The sequence below is a fragment of the Salvelinus alpinus genome, chromosome 3 (assembly GCF_045679555.1).
Source record: "Salvelinus alpinus chromosome 3, SLU_Salpinus.1, whole genome shotgun sequence".
Classification (NCBI taxonomy): Eukaryota; Metazoa; Chordata; class Actinopteri; order Salmoniformes; family Salmonidae; genus Salvelinus; species Salvelinus alpinus.
In genome coordinates, this window is record NC_092088.1 from 47,648,133 (window position 1) to 47,661,219 (window position 13,087).

Consider the following 13,087-nt stretch of genomic DNA (forward strand, 5'->3'; position numbering starts at 1 on the left):
GCCATTAGAGCCGTCCGTCAGTCAGGAGCCGCTAGAGCCGTTCGTCAGTCAGGAGCCGCCAGAGCCGCCAGCCAGTCAGGAGCTGCCAGAGCCGCCAGCCAGTCAGGAGCTGCCAGAGCCGCCAGCCAGTCAGGAGCTGCCAGAGCCGCCAGCCAGTCAGGAGCTGCCAGAGCCGCCAGCCAGTCAGGAGCCGCCCTACAGTCGTGAGCTGCCCTACAGTCGTGAGCTGCCCTACAGTCGTGAGCTGCCCTACAGTCGTGAGCTGCCCTACAGTCGTGAGCTGCCCTACAGTCGTGAGCTGCCCTACAGCCCGGACCTGCCAGAGTCCCTCAGCCCGGACCTGCCAGAGTCCCTCAGCCCGGACCTGCCAGAGTCCCTCAGCCCGGACCTGCCAGAGTCCCTCAGCCCGGACCTGCCAGAGTCCCTCAGCCCGGACCTGCCAGAGTCCCTCAGCCCGGACCTGCCAGAGTCCCTCAGCCCGGACCTGCCAGAGTCCCTCAGCCCGGACCTGCCAGAGTCCCTCAGCCAGGACCTGCCAGAGTTCCTCAGCCAGGACCTGCCGCCCCTTATCCCGGTGCTGCCCCTTATCCCGGTGCTGCCCCTTATCCCGGTGCTGCCCCTTCATTTAGGTGGTTTTAGTTGGAGGGTGGTCATTGGGAGGGGGATACAGAAGCGGGGAGTGACTATGGTGGTGTGGGGACAGCGTCCGGAGCCTGAGCCACCACCGTGGTCAGATGCCCACCCAGACCCTCCCCTGGACTTTGTGCTGGTGCGCCCGGCGTTCGCACCTTGAGGGGGGGGTTCTGTCACGTTCCTGACCTGTTTTCTGTTGTTTTGTATGTGTGTGATGGTCAGGGCGTGAGTTTTGGGTGGGCAGTCTATGTTTGCTGTTTCTATGTTGGTTTTGGGTTGCCTGGTATGGCTCTTAATTAGAGGCAGGTGTTTTGCGTTTTCCTCTAATTGAGAGTCATATTAAGGTAGGTTGTTCTCACTGTTTGTTGGTGGGTGATTGTCGCTGTGTCTGTGTTTGTTGCACCACACGGTACTGTCTCGTCTCGTTCATTCGGTCGTTCCTGTTCATGTGTTCTTCGTTTCATGTAAGTTCGTAGTTTAGGTCTGTCTAGTTCGTTTTGTTATTTTGTATATTTAGTCAAGTGTATTTCGTGTCTGTCTTCGTCTTACAATAAAGTCATTATGTATTCATCACCCGCTGCGCCTTGGTCTACTCACTCACCGAAAGAGAGCCGTTACAACTATAATGATTTAATTCAACTAAATGTTGTTTAAATGCTGAACGCTTTTTGTCCCTACCAGCCTATTGTGTCGCACTCGCAAATGCTTCACAATGTATTTCTTTGTAGGCTATAGCCTTGAAATAATTGAAATAATATAGCCTAGATAATTCATTTGCGTTCCTTCTTAGGCTCCCTGTCTGGCTCCTGACCTATTTAGAGTGTTTATATGCTGTGTAATATGACATGTAGCCTATTTTAAATTATGTTCGCTTCTTACATTCACCTTTTCATGTTTATTCAAATACTTAAAAAACTATTGGTAGGTCTATGTAGTCACAAAAATAGATGGGTGTTGGTTAAATTGTGATTTCCCCCCCCCCCTGTGAGCATAGAGCGGTTTTTAGCTGAGCAGTAGGAAAGCAAATGGAGCCCCAGAATGGTGCACAAGCACCCCTCCACAAGCAATGAGCTGGATTTCCAACCTCTCAACTCTGCTCACATGCTCTGATATGAACCAGAAGAAAATGGGGGAGTGGGATGTTTCACTTCAGTATTTGGTTCTTGCATGGATGTAATGGTAGGCTGGAGTATGTTTACATGCACACTAATAATTTCATATTTAACAGATTATGGCAACAGGCAGATTGTGCAATAGTCGTGTGAACACCTTACTCTGTTTATCTTAATCGGGATAAAGTCCAAATCTAAGTAAACATACGCCGATTAAAATAACTGGTTTTCTTAGCAATCTTTCAAATTATTAGGACAGTAAACACCTTAATTAGTGTTTCAGCACTTTATTTGATCTGCGCATGTGCTAGCACCAGCCGACCGAGCCTTAGCATGAGTGAAGGGAGTTCGGAACTGAATGTACGCGTTAGAAGTAGTTTTCACATTCATACTTTATATTTCTGAACTCAGAATCAAATATGCTTCCCAAAAATAGCATGTTTGCTGTGGTAGAACGTTTATTTTGATTGGAGATTTTCTGCATTTATCAGGTATTTATCAGTGCCATCAGGTAGCCTTTTCAATGTGTCCATGTAAACAGGATTATTAGGGGAATCGTTTTTCTTGCAAAGCACGTAAACATTTAATGAAAACTATTACAGTGCATTCGGAAAGTATTCAGACCCCGTGACTTTTTCCACATTTTGTTACAGCCTTATTCTAAAATGGATGATTTTTTCCCCCCTCATCAAACTACACACAATAACCCATAATGACAAAGCCGCATGGCCAAACTGAGAATGGCCTTGGTCAGGGAGGTGAACAAGAACCCGATGGTCACTCTGACACAGCTCTGTGGAGATGGGGAACCAACTCTGCAACACTCCACCAATCAGGTATTTATGGTAGAGTGGCCATATGGAAGCCACTCCTCAGTAAAAGGCACATATTTTTTATTTTTTATAAATTTGCAAAAATTTCTAAAAAACTGTTTTTGCTTTGTTATTATGGGGTATTGTGTGTAGATTGATGAGGGGGAAATAAAAACAATTTAATTCATTTTAGAATAAGGCAGTAACGTAACAAAATGTGGAAAAAGTCAAGGGATCTGAATATTTTCCGAATGCAGTGTATATTAGTCTGACTATCCACAATAATCACATTATTGTGTGCATGTAACTGTACTCTGTAGCTGATGGGGTGGTGGCGCTTGACTTCTGTAGTTAAAATAAGAGAAACAAATAATGAGATGTGGACATTTAGTCTAAAATCCTTCTGCAAAACCATATATTGGTCTTTTATTTATTATTTTATTATTTATCCCCATTAGCTGTTGCGAAAGCAGCATCTACTCCTTCTGGGATCCACACAAAACATAACACATGGCATGATAATAAACAAGCTCAAGGACAGAACTACATACATTTAAAAACGAGACTCGAGCATACAACGGTAGCTAGCTAGCTGTACACCGGTAGACAGTGTCCTTCGGCCCCGCATGTTGGGCACTGTTTTCCCGCAGTTCTGTTAATGACGTTGAAGGCAGTTGTTCGGCAGGTGGGAGCGAAGGACACTATGCTAGCTTAGCCAGCTAGCCTTAAGGAGGACTCTGGTAAACAACAAGTCGCCCTCGCCTCCCGTCTTCTGTGCTAGATGGAGGTGGGGATGACCGGTAGACAGTTTTTCTGTGTGCTGGCAAGGAGGACTCCAGTAGGCGGGGGCAAAAAAACTAAAATAATACTTTTATATCTCTTTTGACCAACATTCAAAACTGTCACACAAGCATGAGGATGTCGTGCTCCAGCCGAGAGGGTGCATTCATGAAGGAACCAAAGGGATGTTCGAGGGAGGGGGCGTTCCTGCATATGCAGGAATGCCCACATGCAGGAACGCCACAAATTGCGGCCTGCAGTTGCACACTTTTGAGCGATTTGGCTACAGTAGCCTAGACCAATGCTAGGTGTCTTTTTGTAGAGCTGACTTTTTGTAGACTACTAACAGTAACCTATTGCTAATTTGTTACTATGTTCACTATTGGAAGTTTACTTTTGTAAATAAATCACTATCCCTAAAATAAATAAACTCAGCGAGTGGATTGATGAGCGCTTCTTTTTGCTAGTCTGCACTCTGGACAGCTTGCGTGTTCCGTGCGAAGCGTGGTGGTGCATAAATGAATGACCATGACCAATCATAATGCTTAAATATAGCATGAGTTTTCCATGTCTATGTGACACCATTTTTTTTATGGCAAACTGTATTGTAGAACTGGAACGCCAAATGCGCTGAGACGTTTCTGGCCTGGTTGACAAATTACTAGACAGAATTGATCCTCTAAGTCATTACGCGACATGAGACACATTTGATAGAAATACCGAAAGTAACTCAATTGTAGTATCAAACCATTTTTTTATGTTTGAGTATCAAAAAAGTACAGAAGTATACTGCGCATAAGTAGGAGAAAGGAGATGTTATTGGGACACACCCTTTGAAGCTCAATGAAGGATATTTCGTAAGAAAGCTTTCTGCCTGTAATGAGCTGACTCATAGCTTCCTGTTATCTGTGGTTATATCCATTATGCTGACTACACTTCCTGCACCTAACATCAGTAAGGGCAGCATGCACCCATTCTGTGATGCCTGGGTTGGCATTGACAATGTCTTTATTCTGAGATACAATATTTTGTTTTAACAATAAACCCACTACTGTGATGCCATGGTTGGTACTTGGTACCATACAAAATTACACTTTAACTCCCATGTTGTCAGCGTCATTCCCATGCTGATAACAGTTGTGTCCCTCTGTCCCAGTCTCAGGCCTGGCCTGTGTCACTGAAAGGAGATGACCTGATTGCGATCGCCCAGACATGCACAGGGAAGACCCTGGCCTACCTGGCTTCATCCATATGGATGTGCAGTCTGTGTGAGTTTACCACCATTTAAAAAAATGAAAATAATACTCAACCTTTATTTAACAAGGCAAGTCAGTTAAGAACACCTTTTTATTTACAATGACGGCCTACCCCGAAAAATGCTGGGCCAATTGTGCACCACCCCATGGGACTCCCAATCACAACTGGATGTGATACAGCCTGAATTCGAACCAGGGACTGTAGTGACGCCTCTTGCACTGAGATGTAGTGCCTTAGACCGGTGCCCACTCGGGAGCCCATACTGGTGTAATTTCAATCCATTGCTCAATCCAAGATTGACCTCAACCCCTTATGTTCTCGTTTAGTTCAGAGGGAATGGTATAGACATTTGCTGTATATCTTACACTTGTTGTATGTGTGCCCACTGAAAAGAGATAAGCAGGACGGCCCTGGTATGGTGGTTCTGATGCCCGCTAGAGAACTAGCTCTACAGATTTAGTCAGAGTGCCACAAGAACAGCTACAAGGGCTTCAAATGGTATCATACATACTACTAATACACTATAAAACAAGGGCTTTAACCAGTACCACATCCAAACTACTGTAACAACCTCATGCAACCAAAACCTCTTCAAGGGATCAAATATATACTATGATCGTGGTGTGTCTGTCACGATCGTCGTCAGGGTGGAAATAACAGGACCAAGGTGCAGCGTGGTGAGCGTACATTTCTTTTTATTTTGAATGTCGCCAACAAAACAGGAAACAACAAAAACTAACGTGAAGCTGACTAGGGCTATACAGGCCACTAACACAGACAACTACCCACAACTAAGGTTGCAAAACAGGCTGCCTAAGTATGATTCCCAATCAGAGACAACGATAGACAGCTGGCCCTGATTGAGAACCATACCCGGCCAAAACATAGAAACAGAAAACATAGAAATAAAGAAACTAGAATGCCCACCCTAGTCACACCCTGGCCTAACCAAAATAGAGAATAAAAGCCTCTCTATGGCCAGGGCGTGACAGTACCCCCACCCCCCCCCCCCCAAAGGTGCGGACTCCGGCCGCAAAACCTGACTATAGGGGAGGGTCCGGGTGGGCATCTACTTCGGTGGCGGCTCCGGTGCGGGACGCAGACCCCGCTCCACCTCTGGCTACCCCCACTTTGGTGGCACCTCTGGACTGGGGACGCTCGCTGCAGGCCCCGGACTGGGGACCCTCGTTGCAGGCCCAGGACTGGGGACCCTCGCTGCAGGCCCCGGACTGGAGACCGTCGCTGGGGGCTCCGGACCGGGGACCATCGCTGGGGGCTCTGGACCGCGGATCTATGCTGGAGGCTTCGTGCCATGGATCCTCACTGCACGCTCTGGGCCATGGATCATCACTGGAGGCTTCGTGCCATGAATCATCACTGGAGGCTTCGTGCCATGGATCATCACTGGAGGCTTCGTGCCATGGATCATCACTGGAGGCTCATTTGCCCATCTTAATCTTTGATTTTTATTGGCCAGTCTGAGATATGGCTTTTTTTTTGCAACTCTGCCTAGAAGGCCAGCATCCCGGAGTCACCTCTTCACTGTTGACGTTGAGACTGGTATTTTGCGGGTACTATTTAATGAAGCTGCCAGTTGAGGACTTGTAAGGTGTCTGTTTCTCAAACTAGACAATTTAATTTACTTGTCCTCTTGCTCAGTTGTGCACCGGTGCCTCCCACTCCTCTTTCTATTCTGGTTAGAGACAGTTTGCGCTGTTCTGTGAAGGGATTAGTACACAGCATTGTACGAGATCTTCAGTTTCTTGGCAATTTCTCGCATGGAATAGCCTTAATTTCTAAGAACAAGAATAGACTGATGAGTTTCAGAAGAAAGTTATTTGTTGCTGGCCATTTTGAGCCTGTAATCGAATCCACAAATGTTGATGCTCCAGATACTCAACTAGTCTAAAGAAGGCCAGATTTATTGTTTCTTTAATCAGCACAACAGTTTTCAGCTGTGCTAACATAATTGCAAAAGGGTTTTCTAATGATCAATTAGCCTTTTAAAATGATAAACTTGGATTAGCTAACACAACGTGCCATTGAAACACAGAAGTGAAAGTTGCTGATAATGGGCCTCTGTACGCCTATGCAGATACTCCATTAAAAATCAGCCGTTTCCAGCTACAATAGTCATTTACCACATTAACAATGTTTACGCTGTATTTCTGATCAATATGAGGTTCTTTTTATGGACAAGAAATGTGCTTTTCTTTCAAAAACAATGACGTTTCTAAGTAGCCCCAAACTTTTGAATGGTAGTGTATATACAGTTGAAGTTGGAAGTTTGCATACACTCCACAAATTTCTTGTTAACAAACTATAGTTTTGGCAAGTCGGTTAGGACATCTACTTTGTGCATGACACAAGTAATTTTTCCAACAATTGTTTACAGACAGATTATTTCACTTATAATTAATTGTATCACAATTCCAGTGGGTCAAAAGTTTACGTACACTAAGTTGACTGTGCCTTTAAACAGCTTGGGAAAATTCCAGAAAAGGATGGCATTGCTTTAGAAGCTTCTGATAGGCTAATTGACATCATTTGAGTCAATTGGAGGTGTACCTGTGGATGTATTTCAAGGCCTACCTTCAAACTCAGTGCCTCTTTGCTTGACATCATGGGAAAATCTAAAGAAATCAGCCAAGACTTCAGAAAAACAATTGTAGCACTCCACAAGTCTGGTTCATCCTTGGGAGCAATTTCCAAATGCCTGAAGGTACCACGTTCATCTGTGCAAACAATAGTACACAAGTATAAACACCATGGGACCACACAGCCGTCATACCACTCCGGAAGGAGACGTGTTCTGTCTCCTAGAGATTAACGAACTTTGGTGCGAAGGGTGCAAATCAATCGCAGAACAACAGCAAAGGACCTTGTGAAGATGCTGGAGGAAACGGGTACAAAAGTATCTATATCCACTGTAAAACTAGTCCTATATCGACATAACCTGAAAGGCCGCTCAGCAAGGAAGAAGCCACTGCTCTGAAACCGCCATAAAAAAAGCCAGACTACGGTTTGCAACTGCACATGGGGACAAAGATCGTACTTTTTGGAGAAATGTCCTCTGGTCTGATGAAACAAATATAGAACTGTTTGGCCATAATGACCATTGTTATTGTTTGGAGGAAAAAGGGGGAAGCTTGCAAGCCTAAGAACACCATCCCAACCGTGAAGCACGGGGGTGGCAGCATCATGTTGTGGGGGTGCTTTGCTGCAGGAGGGACTGGTGCACTTCACAAAATAGATGGCTTCATGGGGAGGAAAATTATGTGAATATATTGAAGCAACATCTCAAGTCATCAGTCAGGTAGTTAAAGCTTGGTCGCAAATGGGTCATCCAAATGGACAATGACCCCAAGCATACTTCCAATGTTGTGGCAAAATGGCTTAAGGACAACCAAGTCAAGGTATTGGAGTGGCCATCACAAAGCCCTGACCTCAATCTTATAGGACATTTGTGGGCAGAACTGAAAAAGCGTGTGTGAGTAAGAAGGCCTACAAACCTGACTCAGTTACTCCAGCTCTGTCAGGAGGAATGGGCCAAAATTCACCCAACTTATTGTGGGAAGCTTGTGGAAGGCTACCCGAAACATTTGACCCAAGTTAAACATTTTAAAGGCAATGCTACCAAATACTAATTGAGTGTATGTAAACTTCTGACCCACTGGGAATGTGATGAAAGAAATAAAAGCTAAATAAGTAATTCTCTCTACTATTATTCTGACATTTCACATTGTTAAAATAAAGTGTTGATCTTAACTGACCTAAGACAGGGAATCTTTACTCTGATTAAATGTCAGGAATTGTGAAAAAGGAGTATGTATACTTCTGTTTTCAACTGTATATACAGTGGGGAGAACAAGTATTTGATACACTGCCGATTTTGCAGGTTTTCCTACTTACAAAGCATGTAGAGGTCTGTAATTTTTATCATAGGTACACTTCAACTATGAGAGACGGAATCTAAAACAAAAATCCAGAAAATCACATTGTATGATTTTTAAGTAATTAATTTGCATTTTATTGCATGACATAAGTATTTGATACATCAGAAAAGCAGAACTGAATATTTGGTACAGAAACCTTTGTTTGCAATTACAGAGATCATACGTTTCCTGTAGTTCTTGACTAGGTTTGCACACACTGCAGCAGGGATTTTGGCCCACTCCTCCCTACAGATCTTCTCCAGATCCTTCAGGTTTCGGGGCTGTCGCTGGGCAATACGGAGTTTCAGCTCCCTCCAAAGATTTTCTATTGGGTTCAGGTCTGGAGACTGGCTAGGCCACTCCAGGACCTTGAGATGCTTCTTACGGAGCCACTCCTTAGTTGCCATGGCTGTGTGCTTCGTGTCGTTGTCATGCTGGAAGACCCAGCCACGACCCATCTTCAATGCTCTTACTGAGGGAAGGAGGTTGTTGGCCAAGATCTCGCGATACATGGCCCCATCCATCCTCCCCTCAATACGGTGCAGTCGTCCTGTCCCCTTTGCAGAAAAGCATCCCCAAAGAATGATGTTTCCACCTCCATGCTTCACGGTTGGGATGGTGTTCTTGGGGTTGTACTCATCCTTCTTCTTCCTCCAAACACGGCGAGTGGAGTTAGACCAAAAAGCTCTATTTTTGTCTCATCAGACCACATGACCTTCTCCCATTCCTCCTCTGGATCATCCAGATGGTCATTGGCAAACTTCAGACAGGCCTGGACATGCACTGGCTTAAGCAGGGGGACCTTGCGTGCGCTGCAGGATTTTAATCCATGACGGCGTAGTGTGTTACTAATGGTTTTCTTTGAGACTGTGGTCCCAGCTCTCTTCAGGTCATTGACCAGGTCCTGCCGTGTAGTTCTGGGCTGATCCCTCACCTTCCTCATGATCATTGATGCCCCACGAGGTGAAATCTTGCATGGAGCCCCAGACCGAGGGTGATTGACCGTCATCTTGAACTTCTTCCATTTTCTAATAATTGCGCCAACAGTTGTTTCCTTCTCACCAAGCTGCTTGCCTATTGTCCTGTAGCCCATCCCAGCCTTGTGCAGGTCTACAATTTTATCCCTGATGTCCTTACACAGCTCTCTGGTCTTGGCCATTGTGGAGAGGTTGGAATCTGTTTGATTGAGTGTGTGGACAGGTGTCTTTTATACAGGTAACGAGTTCAAACAGGTGCAGTTAATACAGGTAATGAGTGGAGAACAGGAGGGCTTCTTAAAGAAAAACTAACAGGTCTGTGAGAGCCGGAATTCTTACTGGTTGGTAGGTGATCAAATACTTATGTCATGCAATAAAATGCAAATTAATTATTTAAAAATCATACAATGTGAGTTTCTGGATTTTTGTTTTAGATTCCGTCTCTCACAGTTGAAGTGTACCTATGATAAAAATTACAGACCTCTACATGCTTTGTAAGTAGGAAAACCTGCAAAATCGGCAGTGTATCAAATACTTGTTCTCCCCACTGTATATATATATATACATATAGGCTAAGGCTAATCTGAAAACAAGGCTCCCTAAATTTTATCAGCATATCCAATGCGCGACCCGGGCTGGGAAAATTCTGGATCATTGTTACTCTAACTTCCGCGACTCATACAAAGCCATCCCTCGCCCTCCTTTTGGCAAATCTGACCACGACTCTCCATTTTGTTGCTCCCAGCCTATAGACAGAAACTAAAACAGGAAACGCCCGTGCTCAGGTCTGTTCAACGCTGGTCCGACCAATCTGATTCCACGCTTCAAAATTGCTTCGATCATGTGGACTGGGATATGATCGGGGTAGCGTCGAACAACAACATTGATGTATACGCTGATTCGGTGAGCGAGTTTATTAGCAAGTGCATCGGTGATGTTGTACCAACAGCGACTATTAAAACCTTCCCCAACCAGAAACCGTGGATTGATGGCAGCATTCGCGCAAAACTGAAAGCGCGAACAACTGCTTTTAATCAGGGCAAGACGACCGGAAACATGACCGAATACAAACAGTGTAGCTATTCCCTCCGAAAGGCAATCAAACAAGCTAAGCGTCAGTATAGAGACAAAGTAGAGTCACAATTCAACGGCTCAGCCACGAGAGGAATGTGGCAGGGTCTACAGTCAATCACGGACTACAAAAAGAAAACCAGCCCCGTCGCGGACCACGATGTCTTGTTCCCAGACAAACTAAACAACTTCTTTGCTCGCTTTGAGGACAATACAGTGCCACCGACACGGCCCGCTACCAAAACCTGCGGACTCTACTTCACTGCAGCCGACGTGAGTAAAACATTTAAACATGTTAACCCTCGCAAGGCTGCCGGCTCAGATGGCATCCCTAGCCGCATCCTCAGAGCATGCGCAAACCAGCTGGCTGGTGTGTTTACGGACATTTTCAATCAATCCCTAGCCCAGTCTGCTGTTCCCACATGCTTCAAGAGGGCAACCATTGTTCCTGTTTCCAAGAGAGCAAAGGTAACTGAGCTAAACGACTATCGCCCCGTAGTACTCACTTCCGTCATCATGAAGTGCTTTGAGAGACTAGTCAAGGATCATATCACCTCCAACCTACCTAACACCCTAGACCCACTCCAATTTGCTTACCGCCCCAATAGGTCCACAGACGACGTAATCGCAATCACACTGCATACTGCCCTAACCCATCTGGACAAGAAGAATACCTATGTAAGAATGCTTTTCATCGACCACAGCTCAGCATTTAACACCATAGTGTCCTCCAAACTCGTCATTAAGCTCGATTTGATTTGTTTAACACTTTTTTGGTTACTACATGATTCCATATGTGTTATTTGATTGTTTTATGTCTTCAATATTATTCTACAATGTAGAAAATAGTAAAAATAAAGAAAAACCCTTGAATGTGTAGGTGTTTCCAAACTTTTGACTCATGCTGTATATACTGTATATATATATTTCCTCCAAATTCCTTACAATCTGTGTGTGTCGCTTCATTGGCCTGGGCTATTGTTTGTTTGAATTCAAGACCAGATTGATCTCAGTTTGTCAGTGTCAGAGTAGCCACTCGTTTCAGTCATTTGTGTGGTATTAAAAAAGATTCAGGCAATGTCATCTGTAGTGTAAATGAGGTAGAATTGCATGAAATATGTTTTTAAAACAAATAAAAATTGCAGTCAAAACTTAAATTTACTGTGTTTTATATATATTTCCACACTATGAGTTTGGAATAATAGTGAAATTGTGAAAATGATGATAATTCCCTTTTAGTGTAACAGCTTATTGAAAAGGCCGCCTGAAATTTCAGCCTGTTTAGGTGGGATGGGGTTTTGGCCTGCCTGGTGTCATCCCTAGGATGTGCCAATAAGAGCTAGTTTTCAGTTTTCCCCTCCACACTCAGACCAATCCCAGATTGTCCTAGCAAAATTCTAGCTTGAGAAATTGCTCTTTGCTAAGATTATAACTTTTTTGGGACCATTTTTATTTAAAACAATCACATTGAGGTACTGAATTTGTCACGATTCTCTAAAGTAGAACCCAGAAGCAGACCAGGACAAGGAGAGTAAGACGAAGGTGAGTATTTATTTACAAGTGTAAATGTAGTGATAGAAAAATCCAAGTAGCGGAGCGGGCAGCGGAGGGGAGTTGATGGAATTGAGTAAGCAGATCCAAGGAAGTAACTGAAGTCACCGACGACCAGGTAGGGATGGGATGAGTGTTCCGGGTGAATGACTGTAGACAGAAAAAACGGAGGTAAGTTCAAGGCAAGCAAGACGTACAAAACAACAAAACAAACTCTATCAAACTGGAGGCTGGTACGCTGGCACAACATACTGTTCATAGCTAACGATCCGGCAGGGAATGGATGTCAGAGCTTATGAAGTGGAGGGGTGATGATCAGGACCAGGTGTGCAGATAGCTGATGGGATACAGGTGCGGGTAATCAGAGATCTCCCAACTAGCTACGTCACCCGGCAACCAGACAGGGTGCGTTCCAGGACACCGGAAAAACACTCCAGGACAGAACACAGGCAAAAACAGACTCAGGAAGCGGGATTCGTGACAGAATTGTTACCCAGAAATGTTTTAATATTGAGATAAAAATGACTGCATTGGACCTTTTACGAGCTGCAGTGCTTATAACCCACTATCAGATTGGATTTGCTAGATATGGCTCGGAAAACGTACCTCAATCCTGGGATAAGAAATATGTTTTCCCTCAGAATTGTCTGATAATCCCAACTGTTACACAGAGAAGAATGAACAACTGCTACATGGAGCCTGAGGACAAAGTTCTCATCTTCATAGGCAAGAATATAGTGTTGCACAACATGACGCCTAGCAAGACATTGAGAGGAAACTATACATTTATTCCTTGCCCGATTCAAGAGGCACATCATGTAAATCTGACCGAATTAGATAGGTATAACATTGTATAGGTGTTAATGATATACAGTATATGGTAGTAGCTCTACATTTCTGGTAGGTTGTTGACTTTTCACAATGGATAAGGGGGGTAGGAGTCCTAACCATGGCAGAGT